A 16,709-nucleotide genomic window follows, 5' to 3' on the forward strand; every position below is an offset into this window, starting at 1 on the left:
GAAAATCAAAAATAAGATTACAAGCATGCAGTGAACATGTCAAAACGGGGGTGGCAATGCTCCAAGATCTACTTAGACTGCACTCTGTGTAACATGAACCTCCCTACAAGCAAAGTGTCCATGACAAATGCCATTCTAATATTTTGGATTTTCAGAAATTCTTGACTTGCCCCTGTACTCCATAAATACTTACAACTAAGCTTTTAATCAAATTTTCCCTGTTACAGGACTTTTTTCGGGCTGCACCCACTTTATGGAATTCTATCCCTCGCACAATTAGACTCTCCTCTGGTCTACAAACTTTCAAGCGTTCTCTGAAAACCTACCTCTTCAGACAAGCTTATAATATTCTCAACCACCCTCTTAACCTCACTACCTTACCCTATTACCAACCGTTACATAATTTCACACAAGTCAACTACCCCCTAACCGACATTGTTGTGTGACAGGATCATTTAGCCTATGAGTCACTTTTACCTCTGCAGCCTGACTGGGCCAAATTGCAACATGTAGACTTAGCCTTAGCCTCATGTATCAAACTCCCATTGTCCCATAGACAGGCGCGGGCTGGCAGATGTCAGCGGGGGGTCGCACAGACGCCCGCATCACGTGACACGCGATGCGTCCGCGTCATTGGCGCTGTTTAAATAAATGATGATGATGATGATGAAATTTAAATCATGGCTGAATATAAGCACATCTATATACTAAATTCATTGTGTATTAGCAAATATAGAAAACAACAGCCAACTATTATAATATGGAAAGCTCAAATCTAGAATCTATAATAACAATATGCCTTTTGTACAATGATACATCTTGCTGCATGCTAATAATGGCCTATGCATTGACTGGTCATTAATATCTGCTAACAGGTATTGTTATTTAATGAATAAAACTCATCAACGTGACTGCATTACTTATCCCTTTTCCACTACAAAATAATGATTCTGTCTACACGTTGCATTAACACAAGGCTGTGTCATCTCTAAAACAAAAAGCTTTCAAACCAAGAGAATAGAATCGTTATTATAAGTTCTTGAGATATTTTTACTGATGCCAGCTCTAACAATAACAGTAATAATAATATTTTTACACCTGTTTTAAATTAATACATCAGCCTGATCAGAATGACCTGGTATGTTCCCACTACGTTTGCATATTACTTAATTGAAACTCATCTCATCTGAAGCTGAAAGGACCATGTAAAATCATAAAAGAATGCTAGCTTAACCAATTAATTACCCACAGATATTAAAAGTGTCAAGAGACATTTTTAATGCAGGAAATTGAAAGGGAGCTTTTATCAAACCTAAAACTTTAATTGATCCAATATATTAAGGTATTTTGCCACATTCATAAATACATATGTAGAATGTTCCATTTCTCACGTTGTTGATCACCATCTAGTAATAGACTTATGAACTCCACTTATGACAGAGTGGGCTATTAACATTTCCTATAGGAATTTTCTATATAACTAGGTTATTATCTAGTAAACTCTTTGCTGTGACTTATGCGAATGGAAGGTAGGGAAGGACATGTGCTATTCTATAAGAGCCATAAAAGAGGTATGTAATCTAACAAATCTGTGTTGTATGAAGACTGAGCAGTGTAGACACAGTTTACAGAAGGCATGAAAAATTAGACATCACATTCTCTAAAGCTTTGCAAGCTTACCTTATCATCTGTGTGAAATAAAAAGCAGTTATTCAAAAGATGGTCCCGTTTTCTCAGCTCCACCCATCTTATGTTCTGAAAATAATGGAATGTGAGAATAAACTTGTGTGGAAGCACAATATCCAGAGTTATGGAAAGGCAAGATTCATTACCGAGAAGTTTATGGCCTCATGTAGAGCTGGACAGATTTTACATCAAAAACGTAGATGTAAAATGCATTCAACCCCCCCCTTCCCCATACACACACACACACACACACACACACACACACACAAACACACACACACACACACACACCCACACTCACACACAATTAAGGTGTATGCTGAGATGTACTTAAACTATGCAAAATATGTATGCTGCAAGAAGGTTTAAAACATACCATGCTCTTAAAGCTTATGATTTATTTTTGGTGTATCATGATTTAGAAAGACACCAATCATCATCAACTTAAACTCCCTGGGAAAATTAGGACAGAAAAAAAAATGCAAATCCCCCTTGGAAATACCAGTCCTTTCAGAAATACCTGCCTTTTCCCACAGCCCTGGTGCAGTGGGTGTGGGGTTTTGGCTGGATCACTTATAAATAACTTATTGTATAAATATATTTAAAATATTAGCGCAGTGCGCTAATTTATATCATAGCAAATGTACTTATTTTTTATATTGTGTATTAGAAATTATATTGTGTGCATTTTGGTATAGGAAATGTATTTATTTCTGAGACCAGAGGAGGAAATTTGTTTTCTGTTTTAACCTTTCTAGAGGAAACCCCAATTAGGCTAATTGGATCTTTGTCATCTGTGAGTGACCAACACATAAAGTGAAAGGAAATCTCTGATCAATGTGATTTAGGATATCACAAATTAGTGTAAATTTTGTTATGTATAAATTGCATTTTAAATCCAATTTTAAAGAATATCTCACATCCCGATGTTAATCTTTGAATGAAATATTTCAGTCTTTGCGGAGCCATCTCAGATCAGGGGTCTGGCTTACCGCTTGCAGGAATTGTGTCAGAATCTGTATAAAAAGGAGAGCTGTTTGACCATGTAATGTATTATACCATCTGTACTCCTGGAGATCACTAGTCCCTTACACTAGTGTATGAACTGTCTTTATTAGGACACCTGAGCTTATAAACATAATTTTCTTCAAGATCCTTCTTTGACAACTTCTTTCCTATACTAATTCCGGTGACCTGCAGAATAGACCCAAATTGAATGCTTTTTCCAACTGTTCTGAGGTTTGGACCCTGCATCCAGTACCAACGCTTTGCCCACTACCAAGCAGCTCTGGCCGGAGTGATAGGCCAGGGGGGAAACCAGATCTACAGAAAGAGGCCAGGGGTACTAGCCCAGATGCCCAGTGAGGGGGTACACTAGCAGCGACAGTTACCCAGAAGGGTGCGATTCTAGATGCCACTAAGGAGTCCAGTGGTGACAGCAGCTTAGGCCCCTCCTACTGTGGTTAGAGGGTGAATTTGTGATAAAAAAGAGCACAGTATCAAGGCAAGCCCAACTGGTTCCCAGCAACACAACAGACAGGGTGGTATAGGCGGTCCATCCTGTCACAGGGATAATAAAGTTGAAATAGTTAAATATGTACTGTTATTGATGGTTCACTACAGATCCCAGCAAGCCCTGGCATACCTAAACTGTTAGAGTATGCTGGTGCTTGTAGAACAACAATTACCGCTTAACCATGGCTGCCCGAGCATGCTGGTACTTGAAGAACCAGCATGCCTTGGCATCCAGAGCCCATTGGGACCTGCGGTGCACCTGTAAAAATCACAGCCATAAACACACACATGCACAGTAAAATAGTCCTTTATTAAATAAAAGACTCTGAGACACAGAGCCCCTTTTACCCATTAATTGCTCACCTGATTAGGGTGTCATCTTCTGTTTTCCAGCTTTAAATCCTTTGGCATGAAAAAACCTCCACATGAACGACTATAAGCTTCTCCTTGTAGAGCCACAACATGATTTGTTGTGAGAAATCCATGCTGTATTGGTTAGTAATGTTGAGATCCCATGTGTGGTCTCACTACTCAATACTATAAGCTTCATTGATACAATGTAGCTAATTGATACATTTTATTAATGAACTACAATGTATCAATACAGCTCATTGTGGTTACTAACCAAAAATCTATCATTAGATTGATGTTTTTAATCCAACTTTACCTTTTTATAGGTACAGTAGCTTTTCTGAGCTTCTGTGCATTCCTTTTTTTGTATTAGTGGCTCATTAAAACTGTCTGATTTAGCAACTAAGTATTCTGGTAGGCATCCTCTCAAAGGGGGTTGTCCACTTATATGACAACACCGTTCCTTCTATCCAACCCCCATGTAGCAATTAGCGGAGTTCCCCTTGGATATTTCCCCAATTATCTGCCAAGCAGCACTCCGCTCTATTGAGTAGGACTGGAAGTATTTAGTCCTCCACTGCAGCAGGTGCCCTCACATAAAACAGGGAGGTCCAGATCCCAGCAGCAGATAACAAGGTCACAAGTGAGATACTAGGGATGTGCACCGGCGACTTTTGAGGTCTCGTGTTTTGTGTTTTGGATCCGGATTTTCTCGATGTTTTGGGTTCGGATTTGTTTTGCAAAACACCTGCCGAAACGTTTTGGTTCGGATTTAAGGTTTTGGATTCGGATTTTTTTTGAAAAAAAACTAAAAAGTGTAAAAATCAAGTTTTTGGGCTTATTTTCACTCCTACGCTATTATTAACCTCAATAACATTCAATAACAATAATTTCCACTAATTTAAAGGCTATTCTGAACACCTAACACCTCACAATAATTTTTTTTTTTTAGTACAAAACGTTGCAACGAGGTATCTTTCTGGACTGCGTAGAGGAGTGTTCCCCACAATACAATTAAAAACCCATCAACTGGTCTGAATTACACCCAAAAATAGTATCTGGACTGCGTAGAGGACTGGCCACTGGCCACCACAATATAATATATAGAAAACCTTCAACAGGTCTGAATTACACCCAAAAATAGTATCTGGACTGCGTAGAGGACTGGCCACTGGCCACCACAATATAATATATAGAAAACCTTCAACAGGTCAGAATTACACCCAAAAAAAGTATCTGGACTGCGTAGAGTAGTGGGCACTGGGCACCACAATAAAAAATATATAGAAAACCTTCAACAGGTCTGAATTACACCCAAAAAAAGGATCTGGACTGCGTAGAGGACTGGCCACTGGCCACCACAATATAATATATAGAAAACCATCAACAGGTCTGCATTACACCCAAAAATAGTATCTGGACTGCATAGAGGACTGGCCACTGGCCACCACAATATAATATATAGAAAACCTTCAACAGGTCTGAATTACACCCAAAAATAGTATCTGGACTGCGTAGAGTAGTGGGCACTGGGCACCACAATAAAAAATATATAGAAAACCTTCAACAGGTCTGCATTACACCCAAAAATAGTATCTGGACTGCGTAGAGGACTGGCCACTGGCCACCACAATATAATATATAGAAAACCTTCAACAGGTCAGAATTACACCCAAAAATAGTATCTGGACTGCGTAGAGTAGTGGGCACTCTGCACCACAATAAAAAAGATATAGAAAACCTTCAACAGGTCTGCATTACACCCAAAAATAGTATCTGGACTGCATAGAGGACTGGCCACTGGCCACCACAATATAATATATAGAAAACCTTCAACAGGTCAGAATTACACCCAAAAATAGTATCTGGACTGCGTAGAGTAGAGTAGTGGGCACTGGGCACCACAATAAAAAATATATAGAAAACCTTCAACAGGTCTGAATTACACCCAAAAATAGTATCTGGACTGCGTAGAGTAGTGGGCACTGGGCACCACAATAAAAAAATATATAGAAAACCTTCAACAGGTCTGAATTACACCCAAAAATAGTATCTGGACTGCATAGAGGACTGGCCACTGGCCACCACAATATAATATATAGAAAACCTTCAACAGGTCAGAATTACACCCAAAAATAATATCTGGACTGCGTAGACTAGTGGGCACTGGGCACCACAATAAAATATATAAAAAACCTTCAACAGGTCTGCATTACACTGCACATACGGCTGCTCCTCCTTCCTCTCCATCATATACATGTTGGAGTTTCAGCGTGTGAAAACCTCTTGTTTTTGATAATGTCAGTGCATTTTGAATATTTTTTAATTTGCCCCACACCACTGAATGTACTTTATCTATGATACGCATCTATCTATCTTGACTGCGTAGTGTGGTGGCCCCGGTACACAATTTGGTACCGAGGCCACAATATAATTAAAAAACCCTCCACGGGTCAGAATTCCACCAAAAAAGGGTATGGACTGCGTAGTGTGGTGTGCCCGGAACACAATTTTTTACAGCGCCAACAATATAATTAAAAAATTGGGCATCAACTGTCACCGTTGTTTAATATCTAATACACCTAAATATGGACTGCACAGTGGAGTGGCCCCGGTAGTAAATTTGGTGCTGGGGCCACAATACCTCCTCCAACTTCCAAGTGTAGTGTTTATAAAGACAGACAGCGTCGAAGTGTTATTAGTTGACTTTCTTAACCCTAAAATTATCCCTGTTGCAAATATTCGTGCAATGGACAGTTACTTTTTCATTGAAAGACTCAAGCTTTCAAGTGTAGTGTTTATAAAATATAAACATCAATACAGTAGTTTTAGAGCACGTCAATACCTCTTGTTTTAAATTATGACAGGGTATTTTACTTTTGGTTTAATTTCTTGAATTTGTTTAAATTTGGTTTTACTTTTTGAACATGGCAAACAACTGTTGATTGGTCATATAATGCAAAAAAAAAGTTCCAAGATGGAATTGTCCTTGGGCCCTCACACCCACCCTTATGTTGTTGAAATAGGACATGCACACTTTAACAAACCAATCATTTCAGCGACAGGGCCTACCAAACAACTTTGGCTGAAATGATTGGTTTGTTTGGGCCCCTACACCAAAAAAGCTATTCATCTCTCCCTGTACAGACTAAACAGGCTCTACTGAGGCAAGATGTCGTCCTCATCCTCAACCTCTGATTCCTCTCCCCCTACAGTGTGTACTTCCTCCTCATCACACATTATCAATTCGTCCCCGCTGGACTCCACAACCACAGGTCCCTCTGTACTATCTGGAGGGCAGTGCTGTACTTCATTGAGGAATTGATTATTCATTTTTATAAACATCATTTTTTCAACGTTATGAGGAAGCAACCTCCTTCGCCGCTCACTGACCAGGTTCCCCGCTGCACTAAAAACTCTTTCCGAGTACACACTGGAGGGGGGACAACTCAGGTAAAATAGAGCCAGTTTGTACAGGGGCTTCCAAACTGCCTTTTTTTCCTGCCAGTAACAATATGAAGTGTCTGACATGTCTACTTGGATGGTGTCAGCAAAGTAATCATCCACAATTTTTTCTATTGTGACAGCATCCAATGCAGCGAGAGTAGACATGTCTGCAATGGTTGGCAGGTCCTTCAGTCCGGACCAGATGTTATCAGCATCCCCGCCAGCGCCTCTTTTGGGAAAACTGAGCTTTTTCCTCGCAGCCAGAGATGTGGAAGAAAATGAGGGTGGAGCTGTTGGCATGTCACGGTCCTCTTCAGAGGACAATCTCCTGACCAGCAGGTCTTTGCACCGCTGTAGACTTGTGTCCGCCAGAAACAGAGACACAAAATACGCTTTAAACCGAGGATCGAGCACGGTGGCCAGAATGTATTCCTCTGACTTTAAAAGAGTGACCACCCTCGGATCCTGGCAAAGCGTACGAAGGGCTACATCCACAAGAGCTACATGCTTGGTGTAATCGCAATGGCTTACCAGCTCCTCCCTCACTTTCTCCAGCTGCTTCTGCAACAGCCTGATCAGGGGAATGACCTGACTCAAGCTGGCAGTGTCGGAACTGACTTCTCGTGTGGCAAGTTCAAATGGCTGCAAACCCTTGCACAACACGGAAATCAGTCTCCACTGCGCTTGACTGAGGCGCATCCCCACCCCTTTGCCTATGTCGTAGGTGGCTGTGTAGGCCTGAATGGCCTTTTGCTGCTCCTCCATCCTCTGCAGCATATAGAGGGTGGAGTTCCAGCGCGTCACAATCTCTTGTTTGAGGTGATGGCAGGGCAGGTTCATGCTTTTTTGATGTGCCTCTAGTCTGCGGTAGGCACTGGCTGAATGCCGAAAGTGTCCAGCAATTTTGCGCGCCACCGCAAGCATCTCCTGCACACCCCTGTCACTCTTGAGGTAATGCTGCACCACCAAATTAATGGTGTGGGCAAAACATGGGACGTGCTGGAAATTGCCCATATTTAATGCCCGCACAATGTTACTGGCATTGTCTGACACCACAAATCCCCATGAGAGTCTAAGTGGGGTAAGCCACTGGGAGATAATTTCCCTCAGTTTCTCTAATATGTTGTCAGCGTTGTGCCTCTTATTAAAGCCTGTAATATACAATGTTGCCTGCCTTTGCACGAGCAGCCATTTTTTAGATGCTGCTACTGATGCAGCTGTTGCTGTTGCTGCGGAAGGGGATGCATCTACCCAGTGGGCTGTCACAGTCATATAGTCCTTTGTTTGCCCAGAACCACTTGTCCACATGTCCGTGGTTAAGTATACAGTGGGTACAACCGCATTTTTTAGAGCACTGAGGACACTTGATCGTACTTCTCTGTACATTTTTGGTATCGCCTGCCTAGTGAAGTGGAATCTTGACGGGATTTGGTACCGGGGACACAATACCTCCATCAACCTTCTAAATCCCACTCCACTGATGGCGGACACCGGGCGCACGTCTAACACCAGCATTGCAGTTACAGCCGCAGTTATACGCTTTGCAATAGGGTGACTACTATCGTATTTTGTGGTCATGGCAAACGACTGTTGGACGGTCAATTGTTTTGTGAAAGACTTAGCGGTCTTACGACTTCCCCTCTGGGAAGATGACCGACTAACAGCAGCAACAGCAGCAGTGGCAGTAGTAGGCGTACCGCTGCAGGATTCCTCGGATGAATCCCGTATTGAGGAGGACTCAGTCTGGCTGCTGACTTGGGCTGCAGGACTGAATCTGATGGAGATTGTGGAGGAAGTTGACGAGGAGGGTGTTGCTGGTGTGTATCCAACTGGACCACGGGATTTAGGTGTCCCTGTACCGATGAGGGTCCTAGCCCCAGTTCCTGAACTAGCCACTGAACTATGAAGGTTATTCAGGTAACGTATAAGGGAGGATGTTCCTAGGTGGGTCCCCTGCTTATTTGAGCTTTACATAAGCTACATATGGCCATACATTGGTTGTCTGGATTTGGATAAAAATAACTCCAGAAAAGAGGTGCATTTTTTGGTCTTCTGACCAGGAATGACGATGGGCTTTTTCATCCCATGGACATCAGCTGTTTCGCCCCTGGTGCCTCATTTACAATAACCACATCACCATCCTCATCAAGTTCCTCCACAGCGCCAGCTACATCATCAATAGGCTCCTCCCGAGCCACCTCTTCCCGTACAGTGATGGGAAGGTCAGGCTTGACAACCACCAACACCCTTGGACTCGCCTTGAGGATTTGTGATAATTTCTCTTTAGAAGGCAGAGTTGTTTGCTGTTTTGTTGCTGACAGCATAACTCTCTTCAATTTTTTGTAGGGGGGGGGGGAGGAGGAGGAGGAATAAGATCCGTGGGTGAAGCTGAACCACTAGTCATGAACACGGGCCAGGGCCTAAGCCGTTCCTTGCCACTCCGTGTCGTAAATGGCATATTGGCAACTTTACGTTTCTCCTCAGATGATTTTAAGTTTCTCTTTTTGCTACTTTTTCTTAACTTGGGCTTTTTGGATTTTACATGCCCGGTACTACGAGATTGGGCATCGGGCTTGGAAGACGACGTTGATGGCATTTCATCGTCTATGTCATGACTAGTGGCAGCAGCTTCAGCATTAGGAGGAAGTGGGTCTTGATCTTTCCCTACTTTATCCTCCAAATTTTTGGTCTCCATTATATGTAGCACAAGATACTGCAGAATGTGTGAACTTGGTAATATTGCAGTACCAATGGACTTATACTGCTGGATTGGTTTTGCAAATTTGGTTATAATTACTTTTTTTTTAAATTTTTTATTTTAATATTTTTTATAACTTTTTTTTTATTTTTTAAAAACTTGGGAATAATGGGGAAATAACTATGCCCTTAGAAGCACAGAGCACAGGACACAGCACCACTGGACTGAACAGGACACAGCACAGGACCCAGCAGCACTACGGAACTCAGCAGGACAGAGCACAGGACACAGCACCACTGGACTGATACTGCAGAATGTGTGAACTTTGTAATATTGCAGTACCACTGGACTTATACTGCTGAATGTGTGAACTTGGTAATATTGCAGTACCAATGGGCTTATACTGCTGGATTGGTTTTGTAAATTTGGTTATAATTATATTTTTTTTTTTAAAAAAAAATATTTTTATTTTTTTTATAACTTTTTTTTAATTTTTTTAAAACTTGGGAATAATTGGGAAATAACTTTGCCCTTAGAAGCACAGAGCACAGGACACAGCACCACTGGACTGAACAGGACACAGCACAGGACCCAGCAGCACTACAGAACTCTGCAGGACAGAGCACAGGACACAGCACCACTGGACTGATACTGCAGAATGTGTGAACTTTGTAATATTGCAGTACCACTGGACTTTTACTGCTGAATGTGTGAACTTGGTAATATTGCAGTACCAATGGGCTTATACTGCAGAACTGGTTGTGCAAATTTTGTGGTAATTAAAAAAAAATTAAATTAGTTTTTGGTATTTTTTTAAATAACTTTATTTTATTTTTTTAAACACAGGGGAATATTGGGGAAATAACTATGCCCTTAGAAGCACAGAGCACAGGACACAGCACCACTGGACTGAACAGGACACAGCACAGGACCCAGCAGCACCACTGACCTCAGAAGGACAGAGCACAGGACACAGCACCACTGGACTGAGCACAGCACAGCACAGCACTGAACTGAACAGCACGAGATATAGCAGGACAGAGGTCCACCTAACACACCCTCCCTCTACCCTGATCAATGCCCGAGTGAAGATGGCGGCGACTAGCGGGGAATTTATAGGATCCGAGTATCGCGAGATCCAACAACGGGATTATGAGTCAGAGCCTCAGTTTCAGATTTGCATTTGGCGCCAATACCCGGATCTGTCTCGGATCCGACTCGGATCGGCAACGTTCGGGTGGGCTCGGATTTCATAAATCCGAGTGCGCTCATCTCTATGAGATACCTTGCCTGATTTGCTTCACGGAGGAGCTGAAGACGGCCATTCCTTGAAGGATAATGTCACACCTGCATGACAAAGAACCAAGAGTTTTCATAATAAAATACCTCTCTATTACATTATGTATTTTTTGTTGAAAAATAGCTCTCACGCTGATTATCTCCAACGCTTAAAAAAAAATGGTCGCCACACAAAAAATATTATCTTGCCTGATAACTGTATAGTTGGTGGGAAGCAAAAATGTCATTGTTTTCTAAGGACTATGTTACAGAAGATATATTTTGCACTGAAATGAAAGCAATACATTTATAGACTGTTACAATGTAATCTGCGTAGACAGAAAAGAAGACCTACATGCTTTCCTGTGAAATGAAAATGTCCACCTTAAACATGTAAGAGAACAGATAGGATGGGGCAAAAAAATAGTTTTTAGTGAGCAACATTTAGAAATCAGTAATAGCAAGACATTTCCTATGTAATTAGGACTGTAGGGAACATGCATACTGTATAATGAATATTCAAATGGTGTTTTCCAATCTGCAGTATTTATCATTTCAAAGGCCAAATAGATTTTTAGCAAATTAGTGCCAGATAGAGAGTTAACATTTTTCCTGTGGCCGATCTTTAAAAGATTGATTGATGCTCTTAAAACATTTTTTGTTTTGAAATAAAAGAGACGCAGTCTGACAGGTTATTGAATTTCTGTAACACGGTTTACAGAAAGCGTGAGAAATTAGACATCACATCTTGTAGAGCTTTGCCAACTTGCCTTATGATCTTTGAAAAATGAAAAGCAGTTAACCAAAAGATGTTCCAGTTTTCACAACTCCTCCCTTGAGTGCAACTTACAGTCTGACAAAAAGTAAATTATAATGCAGTATAAATCAAGTGAGCTCAAAATATTGAGTACTGGAAAACTCCATAAATTATATTTTGCATGTTATAGGATATTTTACTCATATAAAATTGCTAAGTTTTATATATTGAAGCTCTGGATATCTCATGTAGTATTTTCTGGTACCAACAATATTCATTGTGCTACCCTCCAAATTAAACATAATATAATATGATCCCAGAACAAATAGTGTATGAGGATCCTAGATTAGGTAGAGTACATTATATGCAGACATAACATTAGGCACTCTATAATTATACATATTACAGAAATGCTATACTGTATTATATATACAGTCCCCATATCAAATGAATTATAGTGAAAGCACATGCAGACCCAAGATTAAGCACCACATGATACAAAATATGCAAATGTCCTTTAAAAAACACAGAACCCAGATTAAACATTTTATAATATATCTAAAACCCAGATAAAAAAAATGCTTCATAATGTGTGTAGACCGTGGATCGAACACTCCATAATTTATGGCGGCATTAGATCAAATGCTCCATCTGTTTACACCTGGGCTGTTTTGAGACATTAGAGTGCCTACAACAAAATCACAATAGTGGGATTCCAATCCCCTCTGCTAAACATGATTGGAACATGCAACTGTATCCAAACACAATTAGAATTTATGAAAGGGTGAACATAATGGGTCTATATCATTTTCCATCTTTACTATGCAATATGCAATGAGTTTTCTTAAGAAAAAAAATGTTTCTACTGTTACAAAGTAATCTGTTTAAGTGGTTCATTACATTTTTACAATGATAGATCATCATCATCATAAGCAGAAATTTATATAGCACCACTAATTCTGCAGCACTGTAAAGAGAACTCCCTCATATCACTACCTGCCCCAATAGAGCTTACAGTATAAATTCCCTAACACACACACAATTAACCAACTAGTAAGTTTTTGGAGACGCCAGAAATCAGTTGGGGTTGTTTTACAGCTTGAGCTAGACGTATTGGACTTGGGGAATGTGCAGTATTTTGATAAAAAGCTTAAATCTAGTCTTATTCAGACTATTTAACTTTAGATTTCACTTGCCCACCAGGCAGACTTGATATACAGTAACGGCTAGAAAGGATTGAAGACTATGCGCTCACCTCCTGATGTTGCAGGAGCTGCAATCAAGGCTAGGGATCCCTGTAATGTTAGCATTTTTGCACTATGGCTCTTAAGATCAAGTGAAAAGCGGGTTACCGCAGTTAGTGCATCAGCACACTCCATGCAACTTATAGATTGACAATATGGTCAGCCAATCAGAGACAAGTAAACGATTGAGAGCCGTGTAAATAAACATCTACTACTCTTGGAATCATCTCCCTTGAAAAAGTCTACCAGACGAAACGCGTTGGGACTCCTCCTACACCAATCTATTGGCCAATAGGATATTCCGGATGTGACCTCACACCTGGAAGTTAGAACTGGAAGCGTGCTCCAAGCTTGTCTTCTGTCACCACCTCTTACCAATAGCGGGACATATCACCCGCTATTGTGAGCGATTTAATATTTGAACACTGACATTCTAACAAACACTTTGGGACTGATCTAATACTGAAGACTGTTCAGCAAAACGCAAGTATCAGTATCACTTCCATGTGGATCCAGTCGGATATATGTACTGTCAGTTCACTCATCTGTATATCTGAAACAACTCTCCAATCATTATAATATTGGGACTGCCATATATACTCTTTGATCGCCTTTATCATTGTCAGCCAGTTCATGTTTTTATCATTGTCAGCCAGTTCATGTATTTACTATATAACCTCCATGGTTATATCTTATTGAGCCAGCTTCTTTTAAACAATATACACATGTCAGGATTACATGTATATTTACCAGTGTATTTTAATGTTTTAAATACAATATAATATTGTGTTATTATCTATAGGGTGATTTTTATTTACAGGTATTCATTTGACTATTACCATTATAGGGAATATCAATAAAAACTGCTACATCTAACCAGCCTTGATCTAAGTATATCTACCAGATCCCACATATCTATACAGTTTATTAATTAGATATCTCTAGTCAGTGAGCGCATAAGGTTTTGTATTTTTTAGACTTGATATACAGTAATGTACTGTAAGAATTGGTGAATTCATACACAGTGACTGGACCATTGATCTCACAAAAGCTCAAACCACTAGAGTCTCAACCTTTCGAATTGAAACAGATCCCATTACGACACTGTCCTAAAAGTTGTGGGAGTGATTTCAGTTGTCTGTAGCAGCATAAGCTGCTTTAATATTTAAAACAGCTACAGTGGAATATCAAATCAAGACTGAATAATATATTTTACCTTTGTGCTTAATATCTGAAATTTAAATTTTGTGGTTTAGTGGTCCTTTAAGCCTATTGCATTACATATTAGATGGTGTTCTTTATTTGGTGTTCTTTTTTAAACCCTGGAACCAGGATTGTCTTTATCAACTTAATTGGAAAAGGATATTTCCCTCTTTGTTACAAAGGGTATCTTCTTTTCCTATGACACCATGCTTTGTAGGGCCTCTCATCTCTAAGCTGTCATGGTGGGGCAAGAGCAAATATCCCATAAAACATTTTCCAGCATTAAAAAAGCATGGCAATCATTTTGATTCATACTGCCACATTTTACATGATTGTCAAGTACACTTGCAAAATGCACATCTCTTTTTCCCACAAGAGCAGGGATCAGAAGAGGCGCCTCAATGCAAGGATGCGGTACATGCAGAAATTGCCAGTAGGGGTGCTGGAAATGCCAGTGCCAGCCCTGTCTATGTCCCAACACAGTGGTAAAAGGGTCACACCATGGGGTAAATTTATCAAGCTGCGAGTTTGAAAAAGTGAAAATGTTGCCTATAGCAACCAATCAGATTCTAGTTATAATTTATAAAGTACATTCTATAAAATGACAGCTAGAATCTGATTGGTTGCTATAGGTAACATCTCTACTTTTCAATCACGAAAAAAAACTTCTTAACTCCCATGTTCCTGTCTCCTGCAGCATTATGGTTCTTCTTTGCCATGGTGAGCTGCCATGGTGAGCTGTCTTGGCTAATAGGCTCCATAGTCCCTATGCATTTGCACCTTCATAACGTTCTTACAAAAATCAAACTTACCTGCAGCATTTACCGGCATTTTATTATCATTTACTAAACAGTCTCAGACAGTCGATTTGGCACATTTGGAGTTGTTACATTTAACTTTAGAATTCTAAACTTAATACAATTCTTCATTATCAGACAGACAATGGGGGAACTCAATCTCCATCTGCATGCACCCTAATGATGTCTTAAGATGGTAAATACATGAGGCCTATAATATTACATGATACATTTCTAACTGTATGTCATATTCTGCATTTCTATAATTATGTTTTCATTCTTCTACTTCTCTGTTCTTGTATAATTTTACAAAATGTTTGTGGTAGAGTGTACTCTATAATATAAATGAATCAAATTAATACAATTGCAAAGCTTCAAGAACGGTTCTGTCCTCCATGCCATAGAATTATATGGAAGTGGTTTTTTTGTAACCAACATTATTGATTCACAAGAAAACAATTTAAGACCTAATTGCATGCCATGGTATTTTGGCTCAATCTGAATAATTGTTTAAATCCAGCACGAAATTTTAACAGTGTCAACAGACAATTAACACATATTCAATCAGGCAATTAAAACAAAAGTAATTGGTGAATTCCAGCACAGAATATAATGATGCTCCTCCATTTACATCTATACTGCTTCTATTGTCTTGCCAGTCATGCGCAGCTACAAATAACTAGACATAATGTACATGATTAGGGCTTGTTCGCCAATGTGTTAAAAACCCAATGCTTATATATGTATTGTTTTACACTTAATAGTTTGTGAAGTGTTTGTAATTTATTTAAAATTTCTGAAAATAATTACACCACTTCCTGTGACAGTTACGAATTAAATGTTAAAAGTTCTAAATTCTCACTCAGACAACTATCTGTTTCCAACAAAAATAATGTGGTAACAAGCAGTATAATAAGTTTATCCATCTTCCCTATCAGGTCCAGACCAAACAGACAGAACCTAGGATTGATGGATGACACTTCAACCTCCCGTTGTACCTCAATGTCCAAAACTTCTCCCCAGAAAAGAGACACCACCAGGCAGTTCAATGTCATATGCCAGAAGTCACCCCCCCCAGACTTCCACACTTCTGCATTTTGACCACCTGACCTCTACTAAATTTAGAGAGTCGGATGGGAGTACAATAGTCTCTATGTAGGATAAAAACTTGGTTTTGGTGAAACCTAGCACATGCAGTAAACTTATATGGACTCTCAAGCATGCTACCCCAGTCTTTATCAGTAACCCCATCCAGATCAGCCTCTCAGGTGAGTCACAGCTTCTGAAGGCCATCCACACTCAGTCCCTCCATCAGGAGGAAGTAAATAGATGAAATTTGGTTTTGAGTGCCCAGCCTCACCACTTGCATCCATATAGGGTCTGCAAGGAGACTTGAGCCAACCCCCGAAACTGTGAGTCAAGTGCATGCCTAAATTGCAGGTATCTGAAGCAATGACACCTTGGGAGTTCATGCAACACTTGGAGCTGCTCAAAGGAACATAAAACCCCATTCGCATACCATTGCCCAATATGTTGGATTCATAATTGCGCCAGGCCCTCTCCATCTTGACAAACTCACTAAAATCTAAATTGCATCTCCGGGTCATACCCAAAGCCATCAATGACTTTAACTGATAGTTACTAAATTTTGACAGCCTGAGACGCCAAGGGGGGATCGATCGTAGTACGTCTATCAGCCAGGAGAAACTAGGTCCGGAGATGCTGGGGACGTG

The 16,709-nt window shown here is 40.2% G+C and overlaps 1 long non-coding RNA gene across 1 annotated transcript in view; it reads right to left on the reverse strand.

Annotated features, from left to right (window-relative positions):
* Positions 1 to 583: 583 nt before the first annotated feature.
* LOC142140457 (uncharacterized) overlaps positions 584 to 16,709 on the reverse strand; it is a 92,428-nt gene continuing 76,302 nt past the window's right edge. The window contains exons 3-4 of the long non-coding RNA XR_012688492.1: positions 1,681 to 1,755; positions 584 to 639 (exon numbers count right to left, since the gene is read on the reverse strand). This is a non-coding gene — a long non-coding RNA (uncharacterized LOC142140457). The remainder of the gene's footprint in view (positions 640 to 1,680; positions 1,756 to 16,709) is intronic.

The sequence above is a fragment of the Mixophyes fleayi genome, chromosome 2 (genome assembly GCF_038048845.1).
Source record: "Mixophyes fleayi isolate aMixFle1 chromosome 2, aMixFle1.hap1, whole genome shotgun sequence".
Lineage (NCBI taxonomy): Eukaryota > Metazoa > Chordata > Amphibia > Anura > Limnodynastidae > Mixophyes > Mixophyes fleayi.